General features: G+C 42.4%; 1 protein-coding gene across 1 annotated transcript in view; it reads left to right on the forward strand.

Moving 5' to 3' along the window:
• Nucleotides 1-1992: 1992 nt before the first annotated feature.
• Nucleotides 1993-17133, forward strand: part of LOC103177720 (A-kinase anchor protein 2) — a 99706-nt gene continuing 84565 nt past the window's right edge. Inside the window, exon 1 of the mRNA XM_007892032.2 lies at nt 1993-2116. The gene's annotated coding sequence lies outside the window, so the exon portion shown is untranslated. The remainder of the gene's footprint in view (nt 2117-17133) is intronic.

Raw genomic sequence — 17133 nt, forward strand, 5'->3', positions numbered from 1 at the left:
TCAACTCTATCTCTGCCTCCACCCTCGACTCCAGGACCACTGCTGTCCTGACAGACTGTCTGTCAGACATCAAGTTCTGGATGAGAGCAAACTTTCTACAGCTGAATGTCAGCAAGACTGAGGCCCTCCTGATTGGCTCACGCCAGAGCCTCCGCACCTCAGCTACTGACAGCATCAGCATTCACAATGCATACTCCACCTCATCAAGCCAGTCAGGAACCTGGGCATCTTGTTCGACAGTCAACTGTCCTTTCTCCACCATATCCGTGCCATGAGACATGCTCTGCTTTCCCCCACCTCTGCAACATTTCTCGACACTACCACTGCCTCACCCCTCAGATGGCCGAAACCCTCATACACGGATTCATCACCACAAGGCTCGACTCTGGAAACTCCCTCTTTGTTGGCCTCCTCAACTCTTCCCTCCACAAGCTGCAGATCATCCAGAACTCAAGAACTTTATTCAAGACTGAGGTTGATAGATTTCTAAAGGATAGAGGGATTAAGGGATATGGGGATAGGGCGGGTAAATGGAATTAGGTTAGAAGATCAGCCATGATCTTATTAAATGGCAGAGCAGGCTCGAGGGGCCGAATGGCCTACTCCTGCTCCTACATCATATGGTCTTAACTCTGCAGCTCGTGTCCTTTCCCACACCAGGCTCCATGACCCCATCACCCCCACCCTCACCCGGCTCCACTGGCTCCCCTTCCCTCAGAGGATAGAATTCAAGATCCTTGACCTCACTTTCAAGGCCCTCCATGGCCTTGCCCCTTCCTACCTCTTTGACCTGTCCTGCCCGACCCCCCTTCCATCGGCCAAGCTTTCAGCTTCTCTGCCCCCACCCTCTGGAATCCATTACACAATATCTTCCCCTTGCTCCCTCCCTTGCCTCCTTCAAGGCACGACTCAAGGCGCTCCTTTTCAACCGTGCCTTCAGCTGCCCTCCTACCTCTCTGCCTTCTCTCATCACAACTGTGCCCCACCCCACGCTTGGGTCCTGATCCCCGACTGTTCAGCGCCTTGGGTCGTCCTCCCAATGTAAAAGGTACTTTATAAATGTAACTTTACTGTTGTTTTTAAAAACATATTTCTCTGACATTGCCTTTGGTCAACTCTTACTGTTGCCCATCCTCCCTGTGAAGAACTGTACTTTGAGACGTTCATCCTACCATAAGTATCACACTCTTTGATGCCAAATCCCAGAAATGTTTACAATGGATTGTTTTTATTAGTGCCTTAAATTATTACTGCAACTTTCTTTACGATTCAAGCAGACAGCATGTGAGGCCACTAAAATATCAGTAAAAATAGCCAACAAACATGTAGGATATTAGCAAATATAATTAACTTGCAAATTAATTTGATATTAATACCGAATTAATCCCTTCCTGCAAACTTGTTCCTGACCCTTTGCTTTTAGTCAGACTGCAGCTCAACACACGCCTATTTATGGGTCAAAAGCTTAAGAACTAAAACTCATCAATAATAATAATAATAATAATCATTGCATGTTGATATAGCGCCTTATCAATCGTCCAGAGGTGTAAAAAGCACTTCACAGACTATATTGTAAAGTAGATTGACTGTGCATTTTGTGGGTGATACCCTTCACTGTATTCCTGGATGGTGACTTATTGAAGAGTCTGGTCCCTGTTTGATTCGACCTGCGCTTTTGCCCTGATCCTGGGGACAATAGAGCTGTCTGTGTCTGTGTGTCTGTCTGTGTCTGTGTGTTGTGTCTGTCTGTCTGGCACTCACTCACTCACTCACTCACTCAGTGAAGGGCTGCAGCAACTCGATCTGACCACATTGTGAGTGAGTCCGTGCTGGTCTGCAGCACAAGGCAGGCAGTGAGGGGGGAGAGAAAGATAAACCTGTGCCACCAGCTTGTGCATTCATTATTCAGGATCTCTCTCTCTCTCTCTCTCTCACACACACACACACACACACACGGGAACACTGAAGCCAACAAAGTAACTGCACACAGCCCGGGAGAGTGTGTGTGTGTGTGTGTGTGTGGATCCTGATCACTTCTCACCAGTTGGGACGAGGAGGAGAAGGAGGAGGAGGAGGAGGGGGCAGTTGCTGTGTTTTGGTGGCTGGACGCGGTGAGGTAGGTGGTCGGTGTGTGTGTGTGTGTGGGGGGTTTGGGGGTGAGGTGGGGGTTGGTTGAGGGGTTAACAGCATTTAAGGGAACTATCTCACAGCTACATCTAAGAGGAGAGGGTCCCAAATCGTGTCTGTCCCCCTCCCCAACGTGTATCTAATATATATATATATATGTGTGTGTGTGTGTGTGAGCTGGTGCTGATGCAAGTTGAATGCAGGGTGTGGAGTCCTTTGCCTACAGTTCAGGAGCAGGTTTGTGGACTCTCGATGCTGCAGTAACATCTGGCTTTTAGGGTTTAACATCTGCAAACTCAAGAGAGCTCAGGGACAGCACTGAACAGCCCGCAGGCTCTCTGTCTCTCTCTCTCTCTCTCTCTGTGTCTGTCTGTCTGTGCTGTTTCCATGCCCTTCAGCTACAAAAGTGAATGTTATTGGGGCAATGAATTGAGTGCAGGACTGAGAAACACTTGGGGCTGAAAAGCGACTGAGCTGTGCTGTTGGTATATCTTTGATCAGAGGTGATAAGCGTGAGAGGAAGAGGCACTGTGTAAAAGGGGGTAAACCTCGTTAAAACTGTTATCCTGATCCACAACTATGACTGTGCTTGTTTGAAATCTTTTTGCTCTGTGCATGTTTGCAATGCACTGCAATGCAATGTAATGTTGGTGGGTAACTGTGCTCTGGGCTTGTTTTATTGCAACCAGGTCTTGTTTCTTTTCAAAGGATTTGCTGGAAGGAGTAAACACCTCACAGAGATGGGGCTCTGGGTTTTATTTCTGTTCTTCTTGTTCATTATCAATTGTAGCAGTAAATTCTGAAACGTGTGTGTGTGTGTGTGTGGTGGGGGGGTGGGGTTTGTTGGAGAGGATGCAATGCTTTGAGGTTGCATAGTGATAGACTCATCATGCTAATGAGTTAGTGATGAAGGTGGCAAGACAGATATGAAAGGAATACATTGGATTATTGTAACATTTTATTGCGTTGAAATGCACTTCACGAGTAATTATAGTCCAGTGTGGTGATGGTCTTCAGTGGTGCTGAGTAAGCTCTCCGAGACACTGCCCAGTGTGAAGAGTGCTATATAAACGCATGTTGTCGTTGTTGTCTTAGCAGTTAAACACAGCGGACATTTGTACTGGCAAGGTCCATGTACAGCAGTGAGGTGAACGGCAATTTTAGCTGGAGGATTATTGGCCAAATAATGCTATTTGAGACCTCGGTTTAACATCCCATTCAAAGGGCAGCACCTCTGGCACTGCAGTACCTCCCCAGCAATGCACCAGAGTGTTGACCTTGTCCAAGAACCCTCATCCTGAAGTGCAGCTTGAACGCATAACCTTCTGACCCAGTTACCTTGTCTGTACCTCCTGTTTGACCTCACTGTTGGCAGCTCTGATTTCTTTGAGACGATGGACTGTATCAGTGGTTGCACTTTCACATCCCGCTCTGCCCTGAGCAGTCACTTTTCTATAAATGTATTCCATGGTACTAGAGATTCTTTCGTTGGCTTCTCAAAGCAATATTTTCTTTATCTCACATCATCTGGAACTGGAATGGACCTAGCAGCCAATCGTGGCAACTATGGAAACAAGGCATGACCTCTCTCACTATCAGTAAAAGTACTGACCATAGGATACAAGGGGCTTAAGAGCAAGCTGTCCCAGAAATACAGGCTGCTCAAAACTAGCTAAAAAAAGCAGATTCCCCCTTTATAAGATCTGTCACTGGAGCAGCAATCTTTCTGTGACTTGTTTCGATGTAGAATCCCAATCTATGCAACTAATATATTGTTGGTTTTAATATAGCGATTTATTGTGCCTTACGACGTCCTCCCGACATGAAAGGTGCTCTATAAATGTAATTTTGTTGTTTTTGTTGTTATCATATTATCGAGACATTCACAAGATTTTACTGTGAGGTGCAGTGACTATCTGTAGGAGAATGCAGGAGCCAATTTGCCCACAGCGATGTCCCCACAAACAGCCATGAAGTGAAGGACCAATTTTATTTGACCAGGACAGTGAAACAGATTGTCAGTTTTAATGATTGTGCCCGACGTCACCACATTACATTGTTCTGGCACCAGCCAGGAACAGTCCATTTCGAAAACTTTGAACTAACTGCACAATGTGGCCCAATTGGGGTCAGTTACAAAGTAACATACCTGCTTCACTGCAAACATCTGTGATTCAGTAGGATAATCATATCCTTAGGTCTTATCTCTTAGAGATAAGGAGGAGTAAATCACGGAACCTTGACCAGATAACAGTGCCACATTCAGTCAAAGGTGTCAAATACTGTATGAAAATGACCGTTCCCTTTTTTGCAGTGCCTGCTGTACTAGTGATGGATACTTGAGATGCACTGAAACCCTGGCGGTCTTTGATTCAGCCTTTAAAGCTGAATTGCCACCACATACCATTTGGACCGTTCTTACCTTTCCCACACCAAACTCCCATTATATCTGCATGACAAATGTTTCTTTACCATTGTGGTTAAAATGGGATACGTTCCATGCCTTTTGTGTGAGCATAGGATTGCAGGTTTGCGATATGAAGCTTCCTCCAAAGATATTTTTTTCTTGTGAGCAGTCTTGTTTTAATGAGATTGCTGAGCTTTTGTGAGATGCTTGGATTCTCTGAATATTAATAAAGAGATTGCTTTAATGTAAAGTCAATTCTGTGACACTGTGGTTTGAAGAGATGGTACATATCTGGTAGAAAATGTTAAACTGGGTTAAGCTGGAGACATTGAGCATCACAACCAACATTTGTTGATCAAAGTTCCTTTTTTTTACACTTCATACAGTTGTCTTAAAATCTAAGATCAGCCTATCTCAGTTGTTAACACTTTCACTTTTGAGTCAGAAGGTTGTGGGATCAAGCCCCATATCAGGACTTTGAACTCACAGTCTGGGGCAGACATCCCAGTTAAGTGTCGTTGGCGTTGTCCTTCCAACATGAAAGGCGCTATATTAAATGCAAAGATTATTACTTTTATTTATTAGTTACAATAATCTTTGCATTTCAAATAATATCTTATCCCATTTTCAAAACATCCTTCTTGGGGGGGAGAGGTAAGCAGTGTCTTGTTGGACCCCACTTACCTCTGAACTGGGAACAGGATGTCAGAATTGAGCCAGTCCTCTTGATAGTCATGATAGTCCGGTTTCTGAGCCAGGCAGGTCCACAGTATTCCAGGGCACTGCTGATGACAGCACAGCCAGCCTGGCTCATCGGCAGGACTTGGAAAGGCAGATCAATCACTGGGGGCCGGGAATCACCCCACTCAACTCCTGTTAACCCCACAAACCAAAGCCCTAAAGGACAGGGTGATCCAAGTTGGATAAATAGTGGTAAAGCTTGCAATATCAATGTCAAGCTATGCGGTTTTAGCTGGTTAGACTCCAGCGATACCTCAACGCACACTCTGAGGTCACCAAGCGTCGGCTCTTGACAACCTGTGCCAAATATTTTCCGGAATTAGGTAAGCAGTGTGCATCCCTCCAGGGAGACAGTGCGAATTCTATTCCAACAATCTATTTCTGAGATTTCCATGTGTAAGTGGGATGCCTGGAATCTCAGTTTGGTTTAGATCCTCTTAAGCATAGTAATGGGTTTCCACATGTGTCAGATACTTGGCTGGCACCCCAAAATTAAAATATCTCCAAGTACTTCATAGAATTTACTTTAAAGTGTAGTAACTGTGTATTTGTATTTGTACTTGCATTGGATATAGCGCCTTATCACATCTTCGAGACATCTCAGAGTGCTTCACAGAATATACTGTAAAGTGAATTGACTGTATATCAAACTTCACAAAGCAATGTCCCATAAACAGTCGTGGCTTGAGTAACCAATTTATCATTGTTAGACAGAGCTGTTCTAATGCAATGTCGAGCTTTGATGCAAGATTGTTCAGCACCAGAGCACTGAGGGAATGTGGAGAGGCAGTGCCATGGCACTGAAAAGGCAAAGAGCACCTGTAAGAGTGTGAGTTTCAAGCAGGAGTGTGTATTTCATGCATTGAATGTAGGACAAGGTAGGGGCAGAGCAATGAATATTTTAAACCATGTATGTATGGCTCACTCTACTAGAGGGAAGGGTCATCCACTGAAATTCACAAACGATTTAGTAATTTGTGAATCTAGGATTTGTTGGTGCTGAACCTCCAGAACGCCACTTCATTTTCATAAAAAATGAAGCTGAGATAAATGTCAGAGAGGAATTGTTGAAGGTTGACTGAGATACATCTGGGTTTCAGTCTTCCGTGGATGTCGCAAATTGACCCCATGAGCACTTTTCTAATAAGAATCAGTTGACAAAAGGGGCTTGAGATCCACTGTAAAATCCTAATCACTACCTCAGCTGAGATCAGCCAAATCAATAAAGACCAGCTTTGGAAGTGAACTGAAATTATCACCTTCACTGAGTGGCTGAGCCTTCAACAACTATGCTCCTATCCTCTGGAACTCCAAGGTGACATGTCAAACAATGAAAAATCTGAATTGTGTCATTCAGGACCCTTACCAGTCCTTTGCAGTGGTAGGATGTGCTGTTTTAGTTGGATTAAACTCCAGCAGTACCCCCAATGCACACTCCAGGGTCCCCAAGCCTTGTCTTTTGCCAACCTGCACTTAATTTCACTGGGATTAGGTAAAGTTGGTGCATCATTCTGGGGGAGAGTGTGCACTCCACACCAGACAAACAGAAACCATACATATAGGAAACTTAATAGTAGTTTGGTTTAAAGACTCTAAAATATAATAATAGGTTTCCATGAGTGATCATTTATTTAATGGCAGTTTCTGAGACCTTGATGTGTGCAAATTGGCTGCCAGGTTTGCCTATACATATAGTCACTACACTTAACAGCAGTTGTTTGTGCAGTGGTTTAGGCATTTCAGCATAATAGGCTCTATAATAAACAAGGATTATTCTTATAATTATTATTATGAGTCACCTTGCAGAGAGGAGAAAAGTGCAAAATATATTTGAAAGTGGTTTACATTAAATCTTATATTCATTATTGATTGATAGTTTCTTGGCTGGTTTTACATCTTAGAAATTGATTTAAATGGATCCATTTGCAATTTAAGTAAGCAGTCACAGTGTGGCCTTGTTGTGCATGTGCTGGTTTTGACCTTATGAGTCATAGAAATGGATATTATTCCGGGTCTTCTGGAAATGAAAATCCATGATAAATGTTTATTTTAAGAGCAACATTATTATGGGTATCACATTGCCTGAATTTGAAGTCAGTTCCATCTTATTGTCCTGAATCTCCCGAAGGTCATTAGTTCTGGCTACTTCATTCAGTGTAACACAGCTCAGAGCTGAAGTATCATAGCAACAACAACAACTTGGATGTAAAAGATACCATAGCACTATTCAAAAAGAGAACAAACCTCCAAATATTGTTCATTCATTTCATGCTTTTGTGGAACACTGATGTGCACAAATTGGCTGCTGCATTCGCCTGCAAAATGCACACTGTCATAAACATTACAGTATATCCTGTGAAGCATTTTGAATCACCCTCCTGGCATAAGAATTGCTGTATCAAATGCAAGGAATAATATTATTATTAAGGATATAAGCATTTGCGAGGCAAAACAAGTCCAAGGTCCAACCAGTTCGCCTTCCACCATCCTGACATCGCATGACATGTTGTGTCCCAAACTATATACTACATCCTGAAATATTCTTTTGCTAACAGAACTCCATCTAATTTGTTCTTGGAAGAATCAACACCTTCTGCTTCCGCCGTCTCATAAGGAGTATGAAAATAATTATTATTATTAGGGATATTGAGAAGTAGTTGCAGCAGCACCTGGGTACAACACTTTGGCTGCTTCTTAACATCCTGCATCAATCCAACACAAATTGCAAATAGGATTGAACCTTGCACATTATTTTTGCCCATTTTTGGAGAAAAGTCCTATATTTTCATTTGCTGTGAGAACCGTATCCTCACATCCAAGATGTCCTTTAGTTTAGGAGAACTCTCAACAATAGGAGCTGGTAACCTTTTGTTCCAGCCAAGATTTGTCCCATTTAAACAGAAGCAAGGAAGGGGAGGCAGAGAGAAAGCACAGTCTTCTACTGAAGGGAAAGCATTGAGTGTATGGTGTTTTATACTTCCGTACTCTGAAGATGTCAGTTGTACAATTGCCACAATTTTGCTATTTCCACTACTAATGAGTGACTTGGAGCCAGAGTTACTAAATGGTCACAAGACCACCAAAAGAGGAGCTTAGGTAATTGTTTTCCCCTGAGAGAGATGTTGGGAGGTGTACTGCCATGTTAAGTAAGGGTTTCAAGAGGGAAGTAGACAGGTATATGAAGGATACAGATTTGAAGTGGTTATGGGGATAAGGTAGGGTAGTAGGATAAGGTGGACACCTTGTTGTGACAGTTGGTGCAGACTCAATGGGCTGAATGGCCTCTGCTCGATAAATGTCAATGGTTCTATGAATTTCCTATCTTTAGTGTCAAACAAGTGTTTGCCAGTCAAACAAACCATGGCGTGAAACACTAAATGACCACTAGGTGGTATCACCTCCATCCCCCACGCTCCGATTTTCAGCGTCAACCCAGCACTTGTCTTGTCATTTTGAGGCAAGGGAATTTTGTTTTTAAACTTTAGGGTCGTGACAATGGGTTAAATGTATTTTGGTTTGAATATTTATTTCCTGAGCTCAATCGACCGAAGAGCGGTAAACTTTGCGCTCCCCAGCTTGAAAAGTGTTGGGCTGTTAAACACCCACAGATCATCACTTACTAGGGTACCATTTGGTACCAGGGTCTCTCCAGTCCGATCTCACTCATGTAGCGTCTTATGTTGTGAATCTACAGAGTGAGAATCAGCACAGTATTTGACGTCTGGGTGGGGAGGTGGGTGCAACATTTTAACTGTATCGAATCCCTCCACCCCCTCCTCACCACACGTATTTTGGGTGTTTTTTTCTCTCCCTTGCCCAGGAGCGCCGAGGCCAATTGTAACACCTCCTGCTGCTGCAATTTGTTATTTTGTGTGTCGCATGGGGTCAGTTTGATTTTGTATTAGGCTAAGGCAGCACTTGAATGAATTATCTATCATTTTTGTGAAGATATAAAAATATTGGCAAGTCACAGTTCAAATGCCACCTGAATAAATAATGGATCTGGAGCGCAATCTGCATTTAGTGTATTTGAGATTTTCTGTTAATTTAAGACCCTGGAATATATCAGAGCGGTTGTTGCAGCCTGACCCTCATTATCAAGTAGTGATTTGAATCAATTAATTCAGACCACGTGTTATAATGGGGTAAACTGTAAAAATGGTTAGTACTTCCAGGTCATCAGGTTGTTGATGATGTCACTTCCAGTGCCTTAATAATAATGATAATAATCCTTGCATTTGATATAGCGCCGTTTCTGGTATGCCTTGTTTCAGGTGTACAATGCAACTAAATCCTTGCTTTCCCGGGGCTCGACTAAAGTACAAACAACTTACATTTATAGTGCCTTTTACAAAGGATAATGTCTTGGATCACTTTACAGTGTCAGGGTTGAATACAGACCGAGAGAGGAGGATGGCGTAGAGGTGGGGCCTATAATACTCGGGAAAAGTCAGATAGCTTTCTCAGTCCACCTCACTTTAGAGTGATCACTGTTGAAAAATATGTGACCGAGTGGATATTGGGTGAGAAAAGGATCGGGTTCAGTTGTGTTGGCAAACCCACAATCAAATGGGCTGTTTTCAGGCTCACACATAAAAGAAGACCACTTGGTTAGTTATTGGGGGGGTGGGGGGGGTTAGGTGACATCAGTGAGACTGTACCTCAGCGCCACCTCCCAGAGAGAAGGGGGAGAAAGCCTGGAACGAAATGAGAATAAAATATTTGACAACACCAGTCAAGGTGACTCTGCTGCTGATTCCGTTCAAGCTCTAGTGCTTTGTAATACTGCATAAATCTGGTCAGCAAATGAGCTGTAAATACAAATACATCATTGCAACAGCCTCTAGAAATTGATGGAAATCTGGGTTTAGCTGTTTCCTAGTGAACTCGTGATGCTGCTCATTGATTAGTGCCCGTGCTGGGCTCTTTGTGCTGCTCAGGGAGGAATTAGCTGATAGAATTTTTTCCTGATTAGATATGAAGGGTGTTCTTCACTGATGAATGAATGAAAGCGCATACAAATGCAATAACTATTGTGACCCCATGGCACTATTCAAAAAAAGAAGGCTGTCCTGGCCAACAGTCCTCTTAAATTGGTCATTCACTTTTTGACTGATTGTGGGATTTCGCTGTGTGAACATTGGTTATCATGCTTGCCTATAAAAACAGTCACTACACTTTACAGTACAATAAAACTCACAGAAGTCTGATCTGTATAAATCATATAATTGCCTAAGCAGTAAATCTGCCCAAATCCTGTTCAAGAGTTTATGACTTTGCACCAGTCGTATTAAATATATGGTGCCAACTGATACGACTTATGTGAGGTTTACTATATATCTTGTGAAGCACTTTGATACGTTATAGTGATGGGATAAAGCGCCACGTCTAATACAACAACAACAGCAAAATTACATTTGTATACCAATGTTTTTAATTGGTAGCCGCAGAGGGTGGGGTGTTTCCGCAGTCGAGCCTTGAGGTGATGAATGCGTGTATGAAGGTTTTGGCAGCCTGAAGGATGAGGCAGTGGTGTAGTCGGGCAATGTTGCGGAGGTGGGGGGTGGCATGGATATGGGGTAGAAAGGACAGTTGAGGATCGAACAAGATGCCCAGGTTCCTGACTGACTTGGCGAGGTGGTGTGTGCATCCCTGGATGCTGATGCTGCTAGTGCCTGAGGTGCTGAGGTGAGGGCGCGAGCCAATCTGAAAGACCTCAGTCTTGCTGACATTCAGCTGTAGAAAATTAGCTCTCATGCAGGACTTGATGTCTGACAAATATTCTGTCAGGACGTCAGTTGTCCTGGAGTCGAGGGTGGAGGCAGAGAGATAGAGTTGGGCGTCATCCGCATACATGTAGAAGTTGACCCCATGTCTGCGGATGATGTCACCAAGAGGGAGCATGTACAGGTTGAAGAGAAGGGAATGGGGACAGAGCCCTGAGGAACGTCGCACAAGACTATGCGGGGCTGGAAGAGAAACCATTGGGCAAACAAATTGGAGCCAGTGTGAGAGATAAGACCTGAAACATTCAAGGATACAACCTTGAAGGTTGAGGTGAGAGGAGAGGCGGTGGAGGAGAATAGAGTCATCCACTTCAGTTTAAAAATATTCAACAAGTCTGACAATTTTAAGCCAAAATAGTTTTACTGATTGGTGAAATTTCAGGCCTCTGGTAGACAATCCTCTGAGTTCCATGTAATGCGGTTTGCTTAAGATCCTCAATGATGCATTTCATTCACAACAAAGGCCTGTGTGTATATACGCAACAGGAAAGCGTGGTGCAGTTTTATTCCAATTGCAATCTTTCAGGATGGACGTTCGTGCCAGAAACCTGCAGGGGAGGTCATCTGAGAGGAGTTAATGTGGGACACTTTGGCCAGTAGCCTTGAGCTAGTTAGCACAGATTTAAGGATGTATAGTAAGAGTATCCGTTTCATTTGAGTTTTCTGCCACCAGTGTTGCTAGTGTTTTTTCCTCTCTTATCCTTGGAGTTCCCCATTGTTGAACTTGCTGGTAGGGTTTTGTGAGATTCTGGTCTCTGTGTATGCAGCAATCATTATCTGTTCAGTCCCCAATATCCACTGAGCAGATAGTACAGTCACATCTGCAGAGTTCGGAATGCACTGAGATAGCTCGAGGGGAGAAGAAAAATAAATACTTTAACCTGTCTTAAAAGTGTCAGTTCAATATATAATTAACACCTAAAAGATTTGGTGTTTAATTTCAGAATGTTTGGTCTTTAAATAAGGATGAACCTACTTTTTTAAAAGCTGGCATTGTGAAAGGCAGATGAAAATGTACTGGGGTAGAACTCTCAACGTAAAGTGCCTTTTTCCTCTCTCCCGGGCATTTTCTATTTGTTAATAATATTTATTATTATTAATATTTTCTATTAGTTCATAAAGAGCTGGAGATATCTTCCTTTTTAAGCTGTAGAAATATCCCCACTTTCTGCTGGTGTATAAAATACAGTCTCACTCTGAAATGTTACTTCGCGTGAAGGGTGCTGTATAAATACAAGTTGTTGTTGTTTATAATAAATCCTGTGAAGCATTTTGAGTGAAAGCGCTATATGAAATGCAAGGATTACTATTTGAAGTAAATCTTCTCTTTAATATAGCAATTCCAGTTGTTTATATTGGCACACACAGTGTTGTAGAAATCCACTCTCACGACACCTCATGGAATCCTGGCATTTCACTCTGATTAGTCACCAGGATGCTATTCAGCTGATGTCATTTGCAAGATCTGTAAGCCAGCATCTCTGTACAGACAGTCTCCGCTCAGACTTGGGGCTCGATCCAGATTCAAAGGACGACTTTGTTTGGCAACCAGGTAATACAGGGTTTGTGGTTAGAGAGATCATATTTGAATTTATAATACAACCTTACCTTCACAGATCAACTGCTTCTGTCAACAGCCTCTTAACGTAAAGGTGGCTGAATTTCCTATTTCTGTACTTAATAATATTAATTATATAGTAATAATCCTTGCATTTGATATAACACCTTATCACATCATTGAGATGTCTCAAAGCATTTCATAGAATATAGCATAAAGCAAATTGATCGCATATGTTGTGGGAGAACCCTTCGTGGAGTCAACTGTTGCCTCCACAGTGGGTTGCCTCTGGTTCTGTAATGAACACCTGGAGTGCAGGGAGACCCGATGCTGTCTGTCCATGTGTGAAAACATAGGACATCATCGCGTAAGATCAATTTAATTGTCAGATCTCTGCGGATGTGTTTGCGCAATGATCCTGGGAAGAAAAGAGTGTGAGCAAAGCCGCCTGACAACATGGAGCATCTCCTGGCATCTGCTGAGGGTATTTCCTCAGACGTGATTGCAAGACAAATTCTTCACCCCCCCAACAAAAATAAAATATTAGAACACAGAGATAGAGAAATGCCAGCAAGTGCTCAAAATGTGACACTGAAACTGTCAGAGGCTCTGCTTCAAGGTCATAGGATCTGTCATTTCAACATGGGAATAATCAATATAATCGAGAGGTTGTGGATTCAAGCTCAGAAAGGGAGGGGGGAGACTTAACAGTCAGCTTAGATCTAATTTCCCAACACAGTGCACAGATTGGAATCGTTTACCCGTGGAGGCGATGGTGTGGGCAGCTTCAAGAGGAAATTGGATGGAATTTTTAAAAGGGAAACGGGGGAAGGGGCGATGGGGAGGTTTGCGAAATTGTTTTTGAAAATGAGACCAGACAGATGGACAGTGGTGTTTTTTACTGCTCCTTGCATCAATTCCTTTGTTTGTGTTGTAAGAATCAGTTCATGAGAGAATCTGTACATTGTAAATGCTGCCTCTGCTCAGCAATATTCCTTCCTCTTTAACCCTTTTTGACTACTGAAGTTTTTTTTAAAGGATTCTGTGGAGTCCAGTAGTGGAGTGCTTAGAGCAAGCGAGAGGACCTGGGTTTGATTCCCGGCAGGGCGAAACATTAGGCAAGTTTCCTTACACCACACATCTCTATTTTACCAAGCAGTAAGTAGGAACCTGGTTATTAGTTGTTTGGTGAATCGCTTTACGGGGGTAATATTACCTTCAATTTTTAAAAAATAATCTTTTGTCACTCAATCCGGAATTGTTTGTGGACACTGTATTGTATTGTTGTGCAATTGGCTGCCATATTTCCTCCACAAAATACAGTGAATTCATTTTACAGTATATTCTGTGAGACGTCTCGAAGACATGATAAGGCGCTATATCAAATGTAACAAATATTTCTTAGTACTTATTATGGAAAATAAGGATGTACAATCCTTTCCGCCCTCCCCCCGCCCTACCCACCCCCCAACACACACACACACACACACACACACACACAGTAACTGTCCTTCTGCAGCACACTGAATAAAAATGCACAACAGATGGAAAAGTATCAGATTGTGGTGAATTCCAGAGACGACAGCCAGAGCTGTGAACTCAGATTTAATGGGAACATCGCAGGAATGTCTCTGCAGTCACCGTATCTGTGTGCTGGGAGTCAGACTTACGTGGCATTCCTTAGACAGTCAGTGAAACCCACTTGCGTACCGTGAATTTGCAGTTGGCGTTTCAGAACTGGAGTGAGGCGGACTCAGACTTGAGCTGGCCTCCACTGTGTCTGAAAAAGCACCATCACTGCACGGCATCATTTTTGTGATAAGTGGTCTTTCGATACCCAATCGCATCAAATATTCGATTAAATATTATAATAATCCCCCTAACCCCCCAAAAATATGTGGTCACTCAATCCATGACTTTTTGTGGGACACTACTGTGTGCAATGGGCTGCTGTGTTTCGCCCACAAAATCTAGAATCGGACCACTTTACAATATATTCTGTGAAGCACTTTGAGACATCTCAATGACGTGGTAAGACACTATATCAAGTGCAAGGATTATTATTATTCACTTTAGGCTGCTGCTGAAGGAAATAACTAGCCTCTTGGATATTTATGCAAATCATTTGAATTCATATGTACTCTGAGGTTGCTATTACTTCGCCTCCCCTGTGCCCTTGCTCTTTATAGGGGGAGAAATTCCACCTGGATCTAGGTTTACTCAATTTTTGTGGTTGGCATTTCAGAGTGACCGGAATTAACATTTTGAAACCATTTTCTCTGTAAATTATTTTTTAAAGAACTCTAGGAAAAATGACGCAAAATTTAATGCAGAATTCAACCGTTTGCCAAAGTTGGTAATTTAGCTAATCTCTTGCACCTGCGCACAGCTAACATTTTTTGCAAGATCACTTCCATATCTGAGCCTGACATGGGAGAGTAGACTTGCAGCCACTTTGCACGCTGACAGGAAGATGCTACACAGGAAGTGCTCTTCACCTCTCTTTTGGTCATTTATATTAGTTCATAAAGATGTGGATGGTGCCTGATAGGTGGTGCAGATGACACCTATCTAACTGTTTGGAATCCTATTTGGTGTGATGTTTTAATCCAAAGAAAGGTGATGTTTTAATCCAAAGAAAGACTTGTATTACTTTCTGAGATTTCATTCACATCAAGATGGGCCAAAAAAAGTGCCATTTGGTACTTTTAATTCAACTACTTTCAATTTGTGAAATCAGTTAATTTCCTGAACTGCTTGTGGAGGATAGGTTTGAAGTCTCCATGTCCAGGACAGGAATTTGCTACAACTGAGAACAAGCCTTCATGAAAACCAAACTTGCCAGCAAGTATGTAAGAAAAGCCCTTTACTCAACTGATCTTAACAGCAGGTAATAGATTCACGGTAAGGTAAATTAATCCACGAGGGAACTGTTCAATTTTTTCAAGGCAGATGTTATCTTCTATAGTAGTTTTCCTTCTTAAAATCTGGTAGAAATCAAGCTCAAAGGCATGTCAATATGAAAGCAGCTTGTGTTTTAACAATCACCCTTCTGAGACAGTCTGGTGACTTGTGTGAGACATGAAAATCCAACAACAATGTAAAGGTTACACCTGGGGTCAGGCTGCTCCACATTTGTCTTCTTTCCCTCTTCAAACTCTAGAGAAAGGCCTGAAATAAACAAGGTAAAACCAACTGGAACACTCTTTACTCTCTCCTCCTTTCCACTCTTGCTCCATTGCTATGAATAGTCAATACTGTAATTATGATGTAATAATATTTGTTGCATTTGATATAGTGCTTTATCACATCTTCAAGACATCTCAAAGTGCTTCACAGAATATACTGTAAAGTGGATTAACTGTATGTTTTGTGGGCGAAATGTGGCATTCAATTGAGCACAGTACAAACAGCCGTGGATTGAGTAATCACATTTTTTTAAGGGATTATTACCCCTGAAAAAGCGATCCACCAATCGACTGACAACCAAGTTCCTAGTTACTGCTAGGTAAACAGAGGCATGTGGAGTAAGAAAACTTACCTAACATTTCATCCTGTCCAGGAATCGAACCCAGGTCTCTTACTTGGCAGGCGAGTGCTCTAACCACTGAGCTACAGGACTTCCATAAGCACTGTCCTGCATGAAGTGTGGTGCAGTTTCACTTGAGCTGAGCTAAGATTTCAGCACTTTGCCATTCAGTTGTTCTGAGCAAATTATTGAAGAAGGAAGAAGTCTTGTTCCGACGCCCTTCACCCACCAGTAAACTAACATCAGCAAATAACTCTGTATCATTCTTTCCTTGGTTCATTACTGGTTGACCCTCTGGCCTCTGGCCATCCACACTTGAGCTGCTTTAGATTCTGCACTGGAGTGTGATGGTGAGGCTCTCAGCGGCAGGTGAAGTGGAATGGTGCAGTCAGCAACCCGGTGATCAATAAGTTACAGAATTGAAAACCACTGAACCTTTACAGACGCTTTCCCCTAACTATAGAAGCATGGCAAATGTGATAGTTGAGTGATCCTGACTGCTGTGAAAAGACCAGGTCCTCATTTTCATCCTTATGTTTTAATGTTTAAGAACTGCAGAAACAGCCTTTCAAGTTAAAAACAAATTTAAGAACTCCTCACAATTGTCATTGTGGGATGGACCACTTCACAAGTTTATTGTATTTTCTAATGGTAAATCATTCATCCATCCTCCCCTCAACACATATGCTTCACATACACCTATTATGTATATTTGTATATATACATAAAACCATTTACACTTGTGGAGGTGTACCATATGAAAACTAGAAAACTTGTCCTTCAGATATTTCTCTGAATGGCGTTAATTTAACATGTAATGGACAGTCTGGAGTTTGTTTGTTAAATGAGATCTCTTCTTCCTTTTCCACAAAGGTTTCTGTTGGCAGTGTGATTTGTAAATTTGTAGAGATGCAATCCTTGACTAATTGTGTTCACTAATTCAGACAGGAAAGTGTTTTGAAGGAAGGCAGATGCTGTCTGCTGT

The sequence above is a fragment of the Callorhinchus milii genome, unplaced genomic scaffold (assembly GCF_018977255.1).
Source record: "Callorhinchus milii isolate IMCB2004 unplaced genomic scaffold, IMCB_Cmil_1.0 Scaffold1, whole genome shotgun sequence".
In the NCBI taxonomy this organism is placed as follows: domain Eukaryota; kingdom Metazoa; phylum Chordata; class Chondrichthyes; order Chimaeriformes; family Callorhinchidae; genus Callorhinchus; species Callorhinchus milii.